The sequence below is a fragment of the Ictidomys tridecemlineatus genome, chromosome 6 (genome assembly GCF_052094955.1).
Source record: "Ictidomys tridecemlineatus isolate mIctTri1 chromosome 6, mIctTri1.hap1, whole genome shotgun sequence".
Lineage (NCBI taxonomy): Eukaryota > Metazoa > Chordata > Mammalia > Rodentia > Sciuridae > Ictidomys > Ictidomys tridecemlineatus.
The window spans coordinates 27,284,632-27,306,868 of NC_135482.1; the positions used below are offsets into that span (position 1 = coordinate 27,284,632).

A 22,237-nucleotide genomic window follows, 5' to 3' on the forward strand; every position below is an offset into this window, starting at 1 on the left:
AAGATGTTCCAATCATTCAGACAATTCCAAGGGATTCAAGGGATTTAGGAACTATACGTCAGGAATCAAGATCATGATGAAATATTAGAATAAAAGATTCTCCTAGTGCCCGCATCTATAAATGTTTTAGGAGATCTATACTTGATCTGTACTTTATACAGGAAGTACACTTGCTGGTGTCTACTGGAGAAAAATATCTATATTTGTTACCAGCAGTCAAGGGGCATATATACATATGTGGGAAAGTGCCCTCAAATTTTAAATACATGTCTATTTATATAATAAGATATATATGAGATAAATATTTATTTTAAACCATAATATGGATATTGGATTTCTGGACAAATAGATACATATGAAAAATTTAAGGATTATCAGAGCCCTGCATTGGCTGGGAGGAGGGTAGTAAAGTTTATTTTTTAAAGGATCCAATTTTTTTCAGGTAACTGCATCATAGAGAATGTGCAACTGCCAAACAAATGCAAGGAAAAAAAAAGACTGACAGAGTGTTTATGGAATTCCAAAGAAGGAAAGAACAGAAAGCACAATGACAATAATAATAATAATAATAATAATAATAATAATAATAATAATAATAAACAAGTTGAAAGTGTACAAAAAAATAGTACATTTGGAGCCATGTACAAAGGTAATGATCTATCTTGAAAAAACACACCAAGTTCCACATCCAGTCTTTGCCATTTATTAACTGTTTGCTCTTTAATAAATGTCTTAACATTTCTAAGCATTAGATTTTCATCTGTAAAGCTGGGTATAATATTATCTATCCCACAGAGTGGCTGTGAGGTTTAAGGAGATAACAGATGCACAGTTTTTATCATCAGACACACAGAAAGTATTCAATAAATGGCAGGTCAGAATTTTATGTTTAGCAGGTACTCCAAAACAGGGTTTTTTTTTTCCCCTACCAGACCATTTTACAAATAATGAGAAATAAATAAAGAACATACCAAAATTGAAGGTCTTAAATTTTGGTGTAATGGAAGGGTAAACAGTCAAGTGAACAGAGTGAAGGAATGGGGCTGGTGAAACACAAAGTTGAAGTTGTACAGGAAAAGAAATGGAATCAGCAGGGGTAAGTAATTGGGAGGAAAAGACAGAAGAAGACTTGGTGGAATGAAGAACAGGTGGCAGGACAATTAGGGTATACATGAGCTGGAAGGAAAAATGATCTGAGCTTGGGAAATTATAGTTTAAGATGTCTTAAGTGGTTCAATGCTGAGAAATGAGGAGCTTCTTTGTGGGATCATGGAAAGGAACTGCAAAAAGGGAATAAAAGTCACCAAGGCCAAGGGTCCAAAGAATCCTATTTTTGCAAGAATCTTCTATTCAAATCCGCACAATTTATTTTAGCAAGCTGGAGATACAGTGCAAAATGAAGAAATTTGAACAATATAACTTGTTCAAATATTTTAACAAATATCAATTGTTCAGATATCTTGTACAGTGTCACATAGCTGCTGAAGGGCAGATACAGTATTCAAAATCAAATAGCCTGGTTTTAGATTTCTTATATTTTTTTACCATGGTGTTATTACTCTTTTGATTAAAATTTACCATTATTATTTCTTAAAAGCTACAAAATGATTTGAAAATTGCACACACACACATACACACAGCAATTACTTATTAAAATACCAATTTTAAGTGAATGTATTTTATTGAATAGTATTTTGTATAATATTGAAAGCATTGCACATATTCAATGTAATTTATGACTTAGCCAATCAGTAAAATGTCATCTTTCCCCAAAACTCTAAGAAAAATTTTTAAATTTTTACATCAGAAACAAAGATATATTGCTGAGAATATTTTTACGTCAGGAAAAGAAAAAAAATATACATCCATATTATAGTATTCAATACTTTCAAGCAAATCTGAAACATAATTTGCAAAATCATAAGATTATTTTCTATAAATTCGTATTTATTGTTCTACCTTTGGAAAAAATATCAGTTTCCTGTGAAATTCAGCTTGGTGAACAATTCTAGTGAAGAAAGACTCATTAAGTTCTTAAAAGTTTCTGAGGACAAGTTAAAAATGTCCTGGGAAAAGATCAGAACAGTAATATGACTTGCAGGACTGTTATTTTGCAAAATCCATCAGAAAAGTTATCCGTCATGTATGTTACAGTGCCAGGTTTGTATTCAAGGGGACAAAAGCCCTGCCATGTTTTTCATTCTCTGGCCTATTGCTCGCATTACAAATGATATAACAAAGCTGTTGCTTAGTGAGAGCATAAACCTAGGACATTACTCAGATTCAGAGGGAGAGATACTGCCTTTAGAGAAATAGAAAGAGAAATGGAAGAAACATTGTTTCTACATTAATACAAGCTCCTTCTGCAAATTTATTTTATATACAATGTCTTCATGTAGTTAGGGAGACAGGAACAGAAAATGATTTGAGTGACTTTAGTACCACCAATGCACTAAAGTCAAGAATGGTGTAGTATAATTAGGAAGAGAGCAGAGAATACAGACATACCTATACAAGATACAGATATACCTATCAAAAATATTTAAATGAAATTTTTTTTATAGAAATTTCTGGTGTTTACCTATACCATTTTTCTATTTCACAGGCAATTAGAGGAAGAGACCACCATCCTCTAGAAGGAAAGCAAAGAAACCATAATATAAGCTCTGGCCATTTTGCAATTAGCATTGCATGGGCATGGCTCTCTTTTCCCTTTCACTGCTGTGGGACAGAGAGACCTGCGTTTTCCAAGTTCAGGAAGGTAGTCAGCCTGCTATTCTATCAATCCAGCTCTCTGGAAGATTATATGGGGGAGAGAATTTTGGTTTTCCTATTAAGCCAATGAAATTGTCTTATTGTTATTATAGCATCATAGACTATCCTGAATGGTTCATTCATACCTTTTATCAGCAACATAAATTAATAAATTCAAAACATTTATACAATCAGCATATCATTTGTAATTTAATTTTAAATTTCTATCTAAATCGTACATGGGCTTGGTAAAAATCAAATAGCTAGGATAAGCTCCCAGTGAGAATAATGATTTAGTACATCAGTTTTTCTATCTGAATCTAACTGTCTGGAAAGAATCTCTTTCAATATTTACTGCTTTAAATTTTCTTGTAGTTTTATATGGCAAACACTATGTTTTTTTAAAAGTATTTTTTAGCTGTCGATGGACCTTTATTTTTGTTTATTTGTATGCAGTGCTGAGAATCAACCCCAGTGTGCCTCACATATGCTAGGCAAGCCCTCTACCATTGAACTCTAACCCCAGCAAACAATGTTTTTATCTCTCTTGGCTTGCAATTTTAAGTAACTTATATCGAACTCTATTACAGAAGATATATATATATATATATATATATATATATATATCTTGTGTTTTGGTAGCAAATACCTTATTACCTCTATTTTTTAACTTAGTTAATAAACGTTGAGAAGTGAAACCTTTTTATTTGTTGAAATTTCATGAGGTTGCCTCAGCTTTTCTCTATGTATTGATGATGTCATTAACATTCTACCGCTTTATGAGGACCTCTCAGCTTTTCTCTGTGTGTGATGAGGTCATTAATATTCTACCTCTTTTTTCTACCTTGTCATTTTTTTTATCAGATACAACTTTAGTTTCATGGTCAAATTTGCTCCAATGTATACTATCTTAAATCATGTTGAAATGTATACCAGTTCATACTCTTATACCATGAATTACATTTTCCAGGCATTTTATGTAAACCAATCTTAAATACAAAAGTCAACAAAAGGACAGTTTACGGTATGATGAGTCTATCAATATTATCCCCATCCCAGGTTCAAATAAGAGACAGTCTTCACCTTTTCTATATCCAATCTATAGCAAATATTGAAGTGAAACCTTGCCCTGATTCACCGCTGAAATCTTGTTTCTGTCATCCTGAAGAAAGGGCGTGAAATCTGTCATCCGCAGTTGATGTCATTCTCAATTCTTTTTGCTGTTCCTATTTATTCCTTTTCAAAATTTTTCAAATGACCTCAGCAGGATACTAGGAGAAATCATACATGGACTCGGTAAAAATCAAATAGCTAGGATAAGCTAAAAATTTAATGTCATATAGGTGTTAGAAATCTTCCACTGGAGTACCTACTTGGGGCCTGGATGAGGAGGGAGAATGTGTGGGGAAGTGCTAAGCAGTGGAGAGTTGAGAATGGAGGTATGTGGGTAATCCAACAGAACTGCTGCATGAAGGGAAAGGTGTCATTTAGGGTCCCCTGGGCCACTTGACTGAGAAGACTAAAACTAAATGATTTTTAACTACATTTAGATTTGCATCTGTAGAGGTAGGCATTCATTTTATGTTTCAAAGATCAATATCCTTTAGTGAATATTGCTTTTATGCTTTTAGCAACATCTCATTACTTCACCTGGTCTATATGAGCAACACTGCTAGAATGTCCCATTGATGATACTCAATGAACACTCCTGTACCTCCTCTCCCTATGCTTTTATTCTCTATATGCCTAATCACTCTTCTTCCCTTTAATTACAAGATTGTGTTCTTCAAGTAAATATTAAATTTACCTTGTTGTTTCCTCCTCTTTTTCCTTCAAATCGTCAATGCCAAACAATACATACTCAATTATCACCGTTTTCCAAATTTGTGGAATTTCTATTTTTTTTTCTATTTTCAATACGAATTTCTATTTTCAGAATACAAATTTCTTTGATATGGTGGGTGCATTAGTTTAATCTGGTTGCCATGAAGCAATACCACAAGTTGGGTGTCTTAAAAAACACAAGTTTATTTTTTCACACTGCTGGAGATTGGGAAACCTAAGGTCAAGTGCAGTTTCTCCCGAGGCCATTCTCCACAGCTTGTGTGTAGCTGCCTTCTCACTGTTTCTTCCCAAGGCCTTTCCTCTGTGTGCACCATGGAGTCTCTCAGCAGTAACATATCATCTTCTTATAAGGATGCCTGTCAGGTTGGATTAGCCCTATCCTAAAGAACTACTTTCAACTTAACATAGAAGATTGAACTTCAACATATGAATTTTAGGTATGCAGTTCATCCCATAACAGTAGCCATGTTTGAATATGTCCCACCCAAAATTTAGGTTCTGAAACATAATGGTCAACTGATAGCATTAAGAGAGGAGATTAGGCCACAAGGACTCTTCCCTAGTGAAGAGGATTATGATCCTCATAAAAGAAGCTGCACACAGCTAAACAGTCATCCAAGTTTCAGCTTTTGGCATGTTGAGGACACAATGTTCCTCCCCTCAGGGGATGCAGCCAGAGGACTCCAGTTAGCAGCAGAAAGAATGGGACCTCACCAGCTGGCATCTTGTTCTTGGACATCTGGCCTCCAGAACTGTAAGAATGAAGTCCTGTTCTTTGTAAATTATCCGATCTTAGGTTATAGCAGCACAAATGGACTAAAGTAGCATTTGAAATATGAGATTCCCTTTTCTTACTTGATTAAGTATATTATTGAGAAATTAGTAAAAATATATGATAATAGATTATACATGTGGCTTCCTCACATTTTGCAGGACAATCTGCAGCATTAATTGCTATATCTTTAGGAGTGAGCCAATTGGTTCTTTAAAAATGGCTTAAATGTGAGACATCTCAAATAAAGGAAACCACCATAACTACTAAGTTCAAGCCCCAGTTATTAGCCTTACAAAATATATCAAACTGTAAGTATAAACATGCATAATTTCTGCTAGAAATGAGACTGAGTGAAGTGTTGTATAAAACTGGTTCATTGCCCATGAAAATAGAAGCTTTTTTTGCTGTGGACCTCAGAAATAAGCCTTACAAAGAATGAGTGATCAGATAAATTCTCAGCAATACAAAATGACCAAGATAGCTCAACAACTTCTAAATTATTTGACAGAATCATTTGGTTCCAAAGAACAATTCCAAATGTTCAGTAAAAGATCTCAACAGAATAAAATGAGAATTGCCACATCAAAGCTTCTATGTTTGTAAAAGAAACAGCTGTGACTAAGAGGCCTGAGGGCAATGTATTAATATTCAAAGTCATTATTCTGAAATGGAGTTAAGAATTTGAATATGTTTGCAAAAATATAATAAGCTCACTCCTATTTGAAATGATCTTTACAGATGCCATGTAAATATGTACCAATCAGCTTTGCAATTAAACACTACATAATGAATTCAGCAACTTCATGCCAAAAGTATGTTGTAATTCCACTTGGTTTAAATTGTGCACCGTGGTAAATGAGAATGAATATTTCAGAATATTAACCCATTTAGCATGTTCCCTTATTTGAGTGTGCTTGCACATGTGTGTGCACGTGTACACACACACACACACACACACACACACACACAGAATAAAACAATGTGAATCTGGAAAAAATTATACCATCTCTTTATTGGCAAGCCCAAAGAAAAAGATCAGGAGAAAAATAGTTTTACATTTAGTTTCTCTTATGCACACAAGAAAAAAAAATGTTGGCAAAAAAATTGTTTCTTTGTATCATTTGTTACAAGCCTAAAATTGCTTACTCTACAATAATATGGCAGAGATGTCCAAATTTTATTCCTCTCTCTGTTTTACTAAATACAAGCATTTTGATTCCAGATGGTACATATTATGTAATATCATTTATCAAATGTCACATGACTCCAGGCACCTAAAACTCTTTTGCAGAGAAACATCAAGGCTCTGGGGTTTCTTTTTCTCTTTTCTCCCCCTATCTTTTTTGGGGGGTGTTGGAAATGGTATTCATTTCTGGCAGTGAACAAATTCCATTAAAAGTGTCCTTGAAAATAATAAATATTCAAAGACAATTAATCTTTTCTTCCTAGGTGGAAAGTCAGCCCCTTTACTCACAATTCTTTCACTAAGCATTTATTGATCTATAAACTTTCTCTAGATCAATGTGAAAGGCTTTGAAACATAGTAGCTAAAATAATCACCAATATGCCAAGGATAGTAAAGAAAGAAGTTGATCTAATTTGAATAGAAATTAGTATATCAAAAATTTGATGTCATATCTATATGAAATTTTAAAAAATAAAAAATTAGAACCTGAAGTGCTACTAGAATTCTGGATCCTAATAGATCAATTTCATGTAATCAATCAGCTTGTTGTCTGAGAGGATGATTTAGTCACTGAGGTTATAAATAAGATCAAGAAGAAAAATACTTTTAAAGAAAAAGTGTGGGGTTTTAATCACCTAATGTAAATTGTACAGTATGTAGATAATATTGTATGTACATACATATATAATACAAATTGACCAGAAAATAGTAGTAGCAGTTTTAACTTCATAAATAGCCCAATAAAATAATTATAAGTAGGACATTAAATATTGTTTCTAGTGTGAAAACAGACATAGAGATTGAAGAATAAGCTAAGGCAAAGAGGTTTCAGACACTTGAACATCTAGCTTATTTCACCTCCAGGGGACATGCTATAGTTGGTACCAATACAGCCACATCACTGATCTCTTACACAATTCCAAGCTACTGGATTTTAATTTTCTCATTTTAAAAATGTGATTAATAATCAGTTCTTTAGAGGAAATGGTCATTTGCCTATATCCAAAATTATTCTCCAGTTGCATTTTAAATTTCTCACTTCTCTATAGAGACTGCAAAGGCTAACTCCTTATTTTCAAATTCTGCCTTTGTCCTAATTCTATTATCCATAAATCAGATTTTGAGACAATTATTTGGGTGTGAGTAATTCATGGAAGTTATTCCAGAAAAAAAAAAAAAAACTAAAAAGTAAGTGAGGCAGGAAAGCCAATACATGATGTGGTAATGAACAAATTCCATTGTGGGCAACTGGGAATGAATTGCCATGGGGAATGTAAGAGAGTACAAGGTACATCTCATGGTAATTCTCAGGGAGGGGTGAGGAAGCTGAGGTTTCTGTATCACTCCTCCCACTTCTACAATTTAATGTTTCTTCTCTATAAAATGGGCAACTGAGCATTACTGCATCACAACCATTGGATATACAGGCATTGCTTGAAAATGTTGTGTTAAAATATGTCCTTATTCAGTTCTGTGATCTTTTTTTTTTTTTTTGTATCAGGAATTGAACTCAGGAGCACTTAACCACTGAGCCACATCCTCAGCTCAATTTTGTATTTTATTACAGACAGGGTCTCACTGAGTTGCTTAGCACCTCTCCGTTGTTGAGGCTGGCTTTGAACTCTCAATCCTCCCGTCTCAGCCTCCCAAATTTAACCTTGTATTTAAAAAACCCACAAAATTAGATTGGAAGATTTTTATCTCATCCTGGCCTTCCTAAGAGCTAATAGCAAAATGGAATAGTCTCTCTATCTTGGACTTAGAGTTTTGTCATTTGAGAAAGCTTGAATCATTGAAGAATCCAAATATTCTTCCAGTTCTAAGTTCCACGGGTCTTTAATTAAATATAATTTATGAGGTTTATAATAATTCTATTCTTATTTTCATTAGATCCTAAAAACTTAATGTCACATTGACTTTTTTATCATTAAGTAGAAAAGAGAGTGTCTTTCCAAGGTCAGAAAACCATCTGTAAAGTGAATAAATTAACATGGCTAAAATAAAATCTCTCAACGGGAGAAATCAAATGATCTGTTAAAGTGATTGGACAAAGCTCACACATTTTCATGATAGTGTATATAGTACCAGAATATTGCCTCCAGACTGGCAAAGAGGTTTGTCGATGCTTCTTTTTAAAAGAGAGAGAGTTGAAGGAAGGAATGACACCATGTGTAAGTAATAAAAATGCAATCCCAAACACACCAGATCCTCAAAAACCTTATGATCAAAATTGCTTCCCGAACTACCCTCTTATTGATGCCAGATGTTAATCATGAAAACAGAAGATAAAGAACTTATGCTGAGAGAAAGCCCCCTTTTAAACAGTAAAAAGTTAACTTAGGGAAAGAAAGAGACTGTGTACTTCTGGTTAGGCAATAAACCTTCCTTTGGAACCACGTTAAAACATTTTTCCATTGACGACCATAGTTTATATAGTTAAAATCCATTCTGCAAAATGAAATTCATAATTTTTGGATAAATTCTTAGACTGATAGAGGTTAGCAGCCATATGATTAAAGAAAAAAGCATTACATTTTAAAAGATCATTTTAAAAGATTTCTGAGAGCTTTTCCCTTTTGCATGTTTTATTTTTCTACTCTGAAATTAGTTCCATCTATGACCTCTAGCTACATTTCTAAATCCTGCCTCTCTCTCATAATCCAAAAGCACATTTTATAGATATTATAATATCTTGACCTAACTGCTACTTTAATACCCAAAGCTAAGTACACCCAAACCTAACTTCCTTTTCCTGAAAATTCTTTCCTCTGTTTTCTTTCAATCATTCCTTCATTAATTTAATCATCTGTTTACTCAATGGACATTTAAGAGTCTAACAGAAGACTGATGTATTGGATTGGAGCTAAAGTAGATACAAAGAAGAATACAACATAGAGCCTGGTCTTGAGGTTTCTAGCAAAGAAATGTCCTTTAGAGTGGGTGAAACACAGTGAAGACATGCTATCATTGGTGTTCATCAAACCCAGAGCTTTTCTCCCACTCCAAAAATTCCCAAGAAGGTGGTTCAAGTACAGTCACATGATTCAAATCCTGAAAATGTGTGAATGGTCCCAGGCCACAAAGTAAAGTCGTAATACAGCACAAGTAAAGTCAGAGATGAAAAAATGGGCGGTGCACCGTATCAAACTCTAGATCCATATTTCAGAGTCCATGTTCATTTATCCCCATTCTTTGTAAATTGAATATCTATTGTATTTTAATATATTAGACTACTCAGAAAAATATTATGATTTTACTTTAATGTCAGATATAATTTTAAATAAAGACAATTAAATATTGCTTTCTGCTTATCTCCACATTTATCATTTCTGGGGTTCAACATTTCTTCCTTCACTTTCAAATATTTCTTCATTCTGAAAACTTCTTTCACCACTTCTTACAGTAACATTCTACTGATCCCAAAACCCCTTTTGTATTTATTGATCTGTTTTTATTTTATCTTTATTTAAAAAAATTGTTTTGCTGGACATAAATTTCATAGTAAATATCCTTTCAGCACTTTAAAGATGTCACTTCAACACCAGCTAATCTCTATTGGTATTATGTCAGCTGTTACTTGGATTGCTTAATCCTTATAAGTAATGTATAATTTTTTTCCATCTATATTTTGGATACTTTTTAGCTTTGATGACCAACAGTTTTACTGTGCCCAAACTGTGCTTCTTCTTTGTATTTATCTTGCTTGAAGTTTGCTGAGAATGTCAAATATGTTTGTAGATCTCTGTTACCACATTTGGGAAAATTTGGGCCATTTATGTTAACTAGCTTTGGTTTCTTCAAACTTCATATGAAGAAGTTAACTTAGCTCCCAGTATAACTCACTTTGTAGAAAAGGTCTATGGATAATAAAGCTTAAGTGATGAAATAGTTTTGGATCCTTAATTCAATAGAAGCCAACTCCTAATGAAAGAGATACACCAGAGATCTCTCTCCCCCTATATGCATAGAGAAGAGGCCATGTGAGGACAAAGCATGAAGATGGCTTTCCATAGCCCAGAGGAGACGCCTCACCAGAAACCACCCCTGACAGTATCTTGATCTTGGACATCTAGTCTCTAAAATTGTGAGAAAATGAATTTCTGTTGTTCAAACCACCAATCTGGTATTCTGTTAAGGTAGCCCAACAAGTGTAACATACCCTCCAATTGTATAATATATGCCTGTTATTTCTATTATTTCTCTTTATCTTTATGGATTCTATTACATGTATCTTGGGTTTTTTGATATATTCTCTATGGTCACTGAGAATCTTTCTATTCTAGTTGAATATTTTCTTTTCATCTGTCCTCAAACTTACTTTACCATACGCAGGGACATTTTAATAGTAAATATTGTTTTTCTCAGTTGTAATATTTCCATTGAGTCATTTTATTTTTTATTTTTTATGTCAATCCATAACATTTTAGAGTTTTCATTTCTCTGCTGAAATTCCTTATCTGTCTATTCACTATGTATATGTTTTTTTTCCTAAAGAGTATTGATTTGTTATTCTCATAGGAATTAAATTGCATTGATTCAGATTCAAACTTATGGCTCCACTGAAGAGGAAATCAACTGAAACTATGCATCCCTCACAGTCTTCCGGATGTCACTTCTCACTGAGTTCTTTGAAGTTTCTCCTACCTAGGAAAAAATTATTTTAATGGTGTTTATGTAGAGATTTGGGGCTCTTCTTTCCACAATTTCCTCGTATAGAATCTCCTTACTATCCCCAACCTTGTAAAATTTTGGCTGTGTACTGACTTGAGTGCAGCACGAAATGAAAAGTAGATGCAGTTTCCTTCTTTGTGGGTTTACTCCATCTAGCTCCTGCCTGCTGTGGTCACTCTATTTTATCTGAATATTTTATCCAGGGTTTACAAAGTTGTTATCTGCATGAGGGTCAGTAATACACAAGTTACTCTGCCATTACTGGCATTAGGGTTTGTAGGAAGGTTTTTAATAATAGATTACATTGTATTTTAAATAGATATTGGACATATTAGATGCTCTGTTCCTTTCTCTCTCTGCCATCTTTTCTAAGATGTATTTTGTAAATATGTGTTCATTTCATAGCTTTTTGATACTTATTGGCACAGATCCTGGTCATTTAGTTATACTATTGAGCAACAGATCATAGATAATGGTATCTGCCTTATCTCTGGGCTCTTAGTTGTGAATTCTCTATTACTGTCTTAGCAACTATTTCTTTGTGTCTGAATTTTTTGTATTCCAAAGCCATTTTGATTAAATATTATAAATTTAATGGCTGGTATGAGTTAAATCACTAAGATCCAGTATTTGACATAATTCACTTTTTTTTACACATTGCCATCAAATCAATTCTTTCACATAAAAATAGCAATTTCCTTATTTCAAATGTTTCCATAACTAGCATTAATCTATACAGAATTATTCAAGTTATTGCCAAGTAACATGGGAAATAATATCAGGGTATGAATGGATAGAAGGGAAATATGAGCCTAAGACAGGAAACCAGGTCTGAGGAATAATGGAATCCGCTGTAGTACCCAGCCTCACAGAGATGGGAATTCCATTCTAAGCAGCTCTGGGTAGTTCAGTAATGAGCATTTTTAATGTGTTGTTTACTGTCTTCCAAACATCTGCTCTTCAGCCTTTTCCCAATCTATGTTCATAATAGCTTCTGCTTCCTCCTAAATTTGCTTTCCTTATGCTTCTTCACACCTTTCTTATGTTATGCACAGCCCCTGTCTTTGTTTATTTTAGGCTTCAGATACCTTTGCCTATTAATACATATACTCTGTTTAACTGAGATTCTGTTAATTACCGCTAATAAATATCAAAACAAATTAGTGTAAAGAGAAAACATAATTAGGTGATTTACAAAACTGATAATTAAGTTTACTATTGAATTTGGAAATGTTTTTTGCAGGCTTATAATATTTCCCTCCTGCCTCCCTCCCTCTCTCTCTCTCACTCCCCGTCTCTCCCTGTCTCTCAGACCAGCCTTTTCCAATTATGTGCCATAATGACATTATCAGTTCTCAAGTTACATCTCATCTTAACGATCTAATTGGAAGATAACATATATTCCAATAGGCCCAACATAATCCCTCCAAAGAGAACAGTGATGGCCTTTAATTGGAATAGTTTCATTAAAAGCCCGTTTCTACATTAATCTTTGTGTTTTACCTATGGCAGGAACAGTGCCAAGCTTTCTGAACTATGTCTAACAGGTTTTTCATAAATCAGATCATTCTGTTACTAGGTGAAGTGTGGAAAGAAGTACTGGTTATTAATACAAAGAAAAGTAGATAATTATATTCTGTAGCTCCTGGTTCAGATAATGACAAAGAGTATATTGTAATGCAGAGCATCTTCCTCTGAGCATTCTCATCCACTGGCATATATATATATATATATATATATATATATATATATATATATATATATATATATATATATATACTTTTCTGGGATGTAGCATTCAGTCATGGTCTAGCAGTCAGTGTTTATGTGTGCTATCACATTGTAAAACCTAACTGTAGAGGGTAGTCCAGTCATAAAAGTGCTCAGTGAAACACTTCCTTAAAAATGTCTCTGGGCTTGGCAGGAGTCATAATTATCACATCTAGCTACATAATTATTATTTCAAAATAAAGTTAGTTGGTTAGATTTCCTATATAAACTGTATATTTGTCATTATATTTAACATGACAATAAATCTGAGCCTTAACACTTATTACAATGGAAGATAAAAGAGGTTGGTATTTTTGTAATTTGGCAATATCATATATATACCTCTGTTTGATAAGGCTTAATTATTTAGATGGATTGGAGAAGCAAGATGAGAGTTGTAACCAACAAATGTTTCTATAGAGGAACTATTTAAAGCCTTGATTTAACTGTAATTCATTCTTTAAAATTAAACAATTCCAGAAGTTATAAATCATTATTGAAACCAAAGATAATATTTATGTAAGAATCACCAGTTAGACATCTAATATGACAAAATAAATCCCAACCAGAAGGGTGTCTATTTTACTAAAGCCCAATGTGCCCTGAAATTCTGAATGACCTCATAATTGCATATTTTACTGTTTATAAAAAAGTCAATATTTTAAAAAAATTAGCTAATATTTACTGGATACATAAATATCTTGAACCTAGTCCTGGGTACCATCACACAGTAGAAGAAAGGCACACAAAGAGTAAAAAGAAAAGGCAATATTTTATTATCTGCTTTTAATATAAGATAAGATACCAAGTGGGTATAATTGTGCTTCATACTTTCAAATACTTTCAGTCCAACAACGGGATAACAGATGACTTGAGTGTGAAGCCATATAAAAAGTAATATTATATTCAGAAAACAAAACACAAAACAGAGTGAATATTTCTTTCTGTCTCTAAGCCCAGGAAAGGCTTAAGTTTGAAATCTAAATTCTAAATTATATCTTTAATAATTCTAAATGTTTCCTAGTAAAATTAAAAGGAAATTCTTTATCCTTAACTAAAAATCCTTTTGCATTCCTCACGGTAAAGAGATATGACTGGACTGATCTACTTACTTATCACAAACACCTGTGTAAACACAGTATATTTCATAAAGTTCATAAAATGTGAACTCTACTTCCCAATCCTATTCCACATGTTAGAAGTATTCCATGTTTCTTACCTTCCTTGAGAAATAACCGCAGAGGAATCAAAGTGTCACTATAAATATTCTCCATAGTGCTTTTAATTTGGCTGTGTTTAGTACAAGTCTTTGAAAACAGCAGTAGCGCCAATTCTTAAGTATAATATTTGCAAAGTATTCATCTAAATTTTATGTATCATTCCCTTCCACAAATGAGAAATGAATAGTGATTATTGAATGGACCATGAGGCTCCCAACAGGTGGCCTCTGCTGTATTGGCAAACCCAAAGGTAACATCTGTGATATAAATGGTTTTTACTTTAGCCACGATCTTCAACTTCATTTTATTTTATAAGCCTAGTTTTAGAAATTAAGAAATATGAGATCTTCCAAATCTAGACAGGAATATCTGTGCATACATTAGTTTATATTCACTCATTTTATATTTTATATTTGTGAATGTATAAATGCATTTTTTGAGAATTTAGAAAAAATTAATTCAATACTTTATAAATAAATAAAATTAATAAAATATTGCTGGTTCATAAAATTGCGTAGTATTTAAAGCTCACCCTGTACTTCTGACCCTTTAGCTACTTTTTCCCTTATAGTGAGATTTCTTGAATATTTGTTCTTACTACCATGTCACTGCAACTTTTTGCCAGTTATCACCAGGAACATCTTTGTTGCTAGTTTCAGTCATTTACTTAACCCCCACATCCATGTTAATCTTATTCCCAATATCCACAGTCTACCTCTGTACTAACAGAATTGCAATTTTCTTTGATGTAGCAATGCCTTAGCCTAAACACACACACACACACACACACACACACACACACACACGAAATGCACACACACGTACACACCAAATTCCCTAGCATTCAAAGAAGCAAAGTTTGTTCTTGTGACATGACTGTCCAGTGAGACATAAATTAAAGATTACAGGAGATTTCAAATCATGTTTAGATTTATCCATATAATCATCGTATCCATCTTATTTTGTTGCCTCTTCTTCTTTCTGTTTGTAAAATCAACAGTTAGAGGTGGATAACTTTTTTATTTTCTATATTGACAAGAAGGGATTTTTTAGCATGTCATATAATATAACCAGTCCTTCACTGGTAGTACATCTTTGCTTTATTTATCTTTGATCATGTTATTTTTATGGAATCTTCATTTCTTTAGTTTTGCAACATGTTAATACTCCTCTATTGTTTTCATTCCTCTCTGTTCCTGCTTGCTGTTGGAGTATTTTCTTTTGCAGTGTCTTCATTCATGTACTGATATTATTTTATTTGTATTTTCCTGAGCTCTGATGAATCATGTGACAGATTTTCTGTTGTCTGTTTCTTCCTTCAGCACCCATAATTCTGCTTAGCTTTGTGAATTAAGTGGAATTAGGACAAAATACTACATTTTTAATTACTTAATCTCTCTAAGCCTTAGGTTTTTTTTATTTTTAAAATAGTAATAATGAAATACATTATAAGAGATTTAGAGAGAACTAAATATGTGAATACACTTATACAATTGTAGAAGTCAGGTTTTCTAGAGGAACAGAACCAATAGCCTGTGCAGGTAATTATAAGATGGGATGTACAAGACTGGTTTACAGGATCAGAGAGTGAAGAGACCCACAGTGGTCATCTGTTGGCTGAGAACTGGGGGAACCAGTAGCTGCTTGGTCCAAAGGGCTGGAGCCTGAGATAAAAGGGCACAAATGCCACAGCTCCTGTCTGAGGCTGAAGGTGTGGGAGCTCCCTGCAGAGGTGCTGCTGGTTCTTTGAGTCCCTGTGTTCAAAAGTTGAAGAATCTGATGTCCAATGTTCTGGGCAATGCAATAGCAAAAAAATCCCACTCACTTAAGAAGAGATCTTGTGTGGGGGTGAGCTTCAGTCTTCTTCTTCTGTCTGTTCTATGCAGGTCTCCAGAATGGTGGACTGTGTGGCCAAAATTCCTGGCCAGTCTCCCCCACCTGAGTTCCCTGATGTGTATGCAGTTGTCTCCAGAAACACCTTCATGGACACAACTAAAGGTGTGCTTTACCAATTTTCCAGGTGTGTCACTCCAGTCATGTTGACAACCAAGGTGCCATCTCAATCCAAATATTAGAAGGACTGGCACAAAATAGGCATTCAGGAAATGATATTTATTAGCACTTTATTAAGCTGATGGCTTCTTTCATATTTTAGATATTTTTATAGAAATATAATCAACAAGAGAAAATAATGTAGTGAAGACAAATTAAGACATAAGGTGTCTTCCTAAAGCTCAATTGGAGACAATGCAAGAAAGTTGAGGTAAAAGGGTCAGAGTTGTAACCCAGTCAGTGGATTAATTTCCTGATACAGATTAACTGAGTGATAACTGAAGACAAGTTGTGTGTGTGGCTGGAAGGGATAGGTCATTGGGGGCATGACTTTGGGGTTCATATTTTGCCCCTGATGAGTAGAGTGTGTTCTCTCTCTCTCTCTCTCTCTCTCTCTCTCTCCTGTTTGTCATGGCCTGAGCTTTTTTCTCTCCTCCATGTTCTTCTGCCATGATGTTCTGCCTCACCTTAGGCCCACAGAAATGGAGTCAGCTGTCTACCGACTGAGACCTTGGAAACCTTGAGTGCCAAATAAACTCTAAAATTGTTCTTGTCAGGTCTTTTTGTCTCACACAACAATGAGAAATCTGACTAAAACAAACCATTTGTATGTTTTCTTCAGGTTAAATTGTTTAGTCAGCTAATTTCCCTCTGAATGACTTTATATCCCATGGTTTTAGGCATGAAGTATTTTTCTATAACTGAGTTAAATTCTTTTCCCATTTTCATTTTATTCTTTTTTGATCTATGAGTTATTTAGAAATTTATTTCCTAGTTTCTAATTACCTTATAATATTTTTTATTGACTTGCAGCTTACTTCTTCTGGTCAACAAATATACTCCACACGATTTTATCCCTTTAAAATGTGTGGTGATGTATTTACAGCTCAAAAATAATCAATTTTTGTAAACATTACATATGAAATTAAAAATGACATGTAGGCTGCTGTTTTGGGGATACTGTATTTGTTCTGCATTTGTTGAGTTTATGGAAGACTTTGCAACAAGCCCCAATTCTCTGCATCTCCCTTGTTTCCATCTTTGCCATGACCTCATAATAGAGTGTATCTTTCGCCCATGTGATTTTCTTTGGTATATAGTACATGTGCATAACTGAGAATGTACAAGTTTGGAGGTTAGGTTTTTAGAAGTTTCCACTGGTTCTGTACACTTTTTCCATTGGCATAAGATGAACACAGAGCAGCTAAATGATTAATACCGGGTGAAACAGTCACTCTGGAGTTACTCCAGGTAACCACTGTTCCATGAGAATAAATAACTGATTCTAAAAGATCCTGAATTCTTGGTGGACAGCAATTTTGTCCACATCCTCTTTATTCCTATTAATATTTATCTTTTTTTCTTAATCAATTTACAAAAATGCATTTAGTCATTACAAAAATTAGCAATTTTTGTCAATCATTATAGATTTTGTGTTGACCCCCATATTACTTTTTATTACAAAGAATTCCAGATATACTGAAAAGTTCAAAGAATTTCACACTAAATATTCTTATACTCACCAGAATTATTTTAAAATTAACACTCTAATCTATTTTCAATTGTGAAATATTTATCAAATATACTTTCTAGCCATCCTTCAACCATTTTATTATTTAATACTTCTGAAAATAAATTGCAGATATAGTGTACTGCTATCAATATTTTATTAGTATATACATAATAATTTGTTGCATTCATAATAATACATATGTGTTATATATATTATAATAGTGTTGCCTAGAGTTCAATTTTTAGTTTTGTCTTTTGGCTAAAATTTGTTTATAGTGAAACACACATACCTGTGCATCAAATTCTTACCAAGATATATAGAATATTAATATTAGTCCAGAAAACGTATTTGTGTACTTCTGAGTCTTTCTTCTCAATCCTTTTTGACTCTCCACTCTTCTGAACCTTTTCAGGATTAATTTGTATTATAGTCTGAATGTGTCTTCCAAATTTAATGTGTGAAAACTTAATCACCAGTGTGGAAGTGCTGAGGTGGGGCCCTCATTGATGGCCCTCATGGATGGGATAAGTGACCTTGTAAAAAGGGATTCGGGTAGTAGATGCTACTCTCTACCTCCTCCCATCTTTTTTGCCATGGGACAAAGTGGCATTTGTCCCCCACCCTGGAGGCTAGAGGCCAGAATATACAATACCAAGACCTCATCTTGGAAGAAGTGACCAGAACCTCAGGGAAACCGGGATTTTGGACTTCCAGGCTCCAGACAGTGAGAAATAAATTTTTGTTGTTTATAGATTACCCAGTCTCAAGTATTTTGCTATAGCAGCACAAATATTAGTTTTCCTCTTCTAAAATTTGATATGAATAAATTCATAGAGTATATATCCTTTCTATAAGGCTTCTTTCATTCAGCATAATGACTTTTAGGTTCATCTACATTTCATGTCAATAATTTATTTTAATTATTATGCAGTATTGTCTTTTAAAAATATATCTATTTTGATCACTTCCACATTTGCTTATTATATGTTTAATCCACTAGCAATTTATGGAATGGTCAATATGCTTAGTTTTAGATCTAATCATTTTATTATTTATTTAGTTTTTGCTTCTCTGTTCTTTATTTTTTTATTGTTACTTTAGTATGTTTAAGATTTTTGTTTTAAGTTGAGTGCAGTGGCACATGCCTTTAATCCCAGCAACTCAGGAGGCTGAGGTAGGTAGCAAGGCCCTAAGCAACTCAGCGAGACTCTGTCTCTAATAAAGTTTAATAAATAAATAAATAAATATATTTTTAAAAATTTCTGTTTTATCTATTTATTTAGTTATATATATCTCCTCCTTGCAATGTTTAGGGGTTGCTCCAATGAATTAGAATATGCAACCTACAATTTTCTTCAATAATTCTGAGTTTATATTATATTTTCTCTATTTCAATAACTCATGTTTGAATTAAATATTTTCAGTTAGCCTAATTATTTGAAAGAGTTTTTTTCCAAAGGATGGGCCAATGTTATATTCCAAGTTGGTGGAGAATGTTTTTATACTCTAGATTTCTGTGTGTGAGAAGTTTATTAGCTCTTACTTCTCCAAAAATATTGAGGTCAGGAACTGGCATGCAACTCACAGTGATGTGAATAGTCTCTCATCTCCCCTTCGACTGATGTGCAGTGTGGGTTTTATGTATGATTTTCCATCTTCTTCTTCTCAAAACCAATCCAAACCCAAGGAAGTTCTCTCCTTCTCTATGAAGATTTTTTTTCAAACAACAGCCAGTTGTTTTCGAATCTTAGGATTATGCCATCTACTTAAAAATAAGCAGTGTTTATGGCTTTTTCATTGAACACTCAAATCACAGGTATATTAAATGATAATTTTCCTCATCCATATTAAAATAAATAATTCACTCTTCCAGTAATTCATTTCCTTTTTCTTTACCTATTTCATTTTCTTTATAGGACCAACTTGGAAGTGCACTCAATGACTGCCTCAACTGTGCCTGTACCACGGTGCATAAAACCATTTCTGACACTTTTGACAAGTTTGTTGTGATAATGGGAATTCAGAAAATACCTGTATAAAACTAACCTTTTCACCTACATAAAACTAGTTTTTCTTTAAAGTATGTTATGCTTCCAATTGGTTGAATGAGGTATAGGTTTAGACAGCTCACACAGATTTAAATTTTATTTTTAATATGTACACATGTGCACACACAATAACAGCATCCATGATTTCACAGAAATCATTATATATGTATATGTATTTGTATGTATATATGTGTATATATGTATATATATAGTTAAAGTTTTAGAATAATCAATTTGCATTTGATTCAATAAAATATTAAGAAGTAGTATGGTTTTATACAGATATGATATAAATCACTAAAATGGTTTGGGTATAATAACAGTTTGTCAAATTCTTCTTTGATTCATATATTTAAGCAAGACATCACTGGGTCACATCAGACTGGGTCTATAAAATGAAATGTTATTATACAAATTGCAAGACTCTGATCTCCTGCCTGCCCAGACATTCCTTTCCCAGCACTTCTGTTCCCAGATATTCCTGATTGAGATCTTTTCCTGCTGTCTTCCTCACTGAATAGGAGCTCATGCATCTCAACCAGGCAGAGCACAATTGTTGAAGTAGCAGGGTACAGGCAGGGGAAAGGAGGCAGATGTTCTCAGTACTCTCTTGTTTTAGTTGAATTTAGTTTCTTTTTAGTAGGGGTGGCAGGCTTAAGAAAGATAGGCAGAGATGAGATAGATTTTGAATAAATTCTAATTTTCTCTTTTTCCCCTGCTTTTCCTCATCCATAGGTTCTCTTTCCCCTGCTGGAACTGCTTCCAGACAGCTCTGTTAAAGGCATGTAATTAAAGCTCCCCTACACCTTACTCCATATTTCCTCCTCTCCCACTCCAAAAGATAAATTAAGTATATGAATGTTCACATTTCAGAATAACTGCTATGCTCCAATGACTTATTAATATGCCAGGAGATAGAGTAGTTAATAATGAAGTTGTACTTAAATTCTTACTTCTTAATGTTCCTTGTATGTGAAGCTCCCTTAGAAAACCTACCAGGAAGAGGAATATTGGTCAAGATAGAGTGTTAGCATTCCTAGGACATCTACCTAAATAACTCAGAGAGCAACAAAAATTTAAACACAAGTCTTTGTAAATTACAGAATAATAACAATACCTATCAATATTAACAAAACTATTATTTGACAAATACTCCCTGTGCATTGGAATCTGTGCTACATACTTTTTTATCCAATAGATCACTCAAATATTCAATCCTCATGTTCATCACAACAAGGGGTATTATTTTGTCTATTTTACAGAAAAAAAAGGTCTGAGATAAAAAGAAATTAAGTGAACTTTTCAAGATTTCATAATCAGGAACATTGAACTCAGAGGTCACCTAACTTCCTAGCAGAGGTTCTTCACCCTTTGTTAAGAATGATATGCTTTGAAACTTTCAAATGAATAGGAGTTAAAAAGGTTAACTTTATGTGTCAACTTGGTTGGATTGTGGTGCACAGTAGTTTTGACAAATAAGAGTTCTGATATTGTGGTGAAGGAGTTTTGTAGATGGAATTGACATCTATAGTCAATTGACTTTACATAAAGGAGATTACCTTCAATAATGTAGATAGGTTTTATCCAATCAGCTAATGAAAAACTCTGGTGTGCCAGGGAAAAGAGAATTCTGTCTCAAGACACTAATATAGAAATTCTGCTTGAGTTGCCAGCCTGCCAGCCTGCCCGAAAACTTTCAGACTTAAAGATGAACCAACTTCTGCCTGAATTTCCAGTTTACTAATCAGATCTAAAATTTTAAACTTGAAGCCCTCACAGTTGCATGAGACAATTCCTTAAAGTGAGTTTCTAAAGACTATATATGTACACACATATATTTCATTTGATTTGCTTCCCTGGAGAACAATTACTGGCATAAGGGGGCATTCACAACTACCCTCAGTTACATCATGTACTTAGCTACTTGTAAGGTATTATGTTGGTCATAAAGCTGCTCAAAATAGATTTAGCTGTAACAGAACCTACAAATGTCTTCCTGTGTTACACAGTGACCATGTGGACCATTATAAACTAAATTCTTCACATGCACTTTTCAGAAGTTCTAATTTCTTCTATGATTTAAAACTATACTTATCTTTAAATTTTAAGCAACATCAAGGATATCACCTTACGTTACAAAAGATTAGAACATTTCTCCCAGCCCACTGCTGGTCTCCAAAAGCTCCATGTTCCTGCTCTCAAATTCTCCTTGATAAAGTTAGATTTATTAGCTCTAATGAAAAAACTGCATACACCTTAAGAGGTATTTAGTACTACACATTTTACATTCTTCGTTGAAATGTAAATTCCCTATGACTGTAGAGTTTCCAAGATGCGACGTGCAATCTTGGTAAAATTTGTTGGTGTGCAAAATGATCCACTCTTCTTCTTTCCTGTTCAAAT

General features: G+C 33.7%; 1 long non-coding RNA gene across 1 annotated transcript in view; it reads right to left on the bottom strand.

Annotated features, from left to right (window-relative positions):
• Window positions 1-687: 687 nt before the first annotated feature.
• LOC120888153 (uncharacterized) overlaps window positions 688-22,237 on the bottom strand; it is a 74,009-nt gene continuing 52,459 nt past the window's right edge. Inside the window, exon 3 of the long non-coding RNA XR_013440405.1 lies at window positions 688-4,025. This is a non-coding gene — a long non-coding RNA (uncharacterized LOC120888153). The remainder of the gene's footprint in view (window positions 4,026-22,237) is intronic.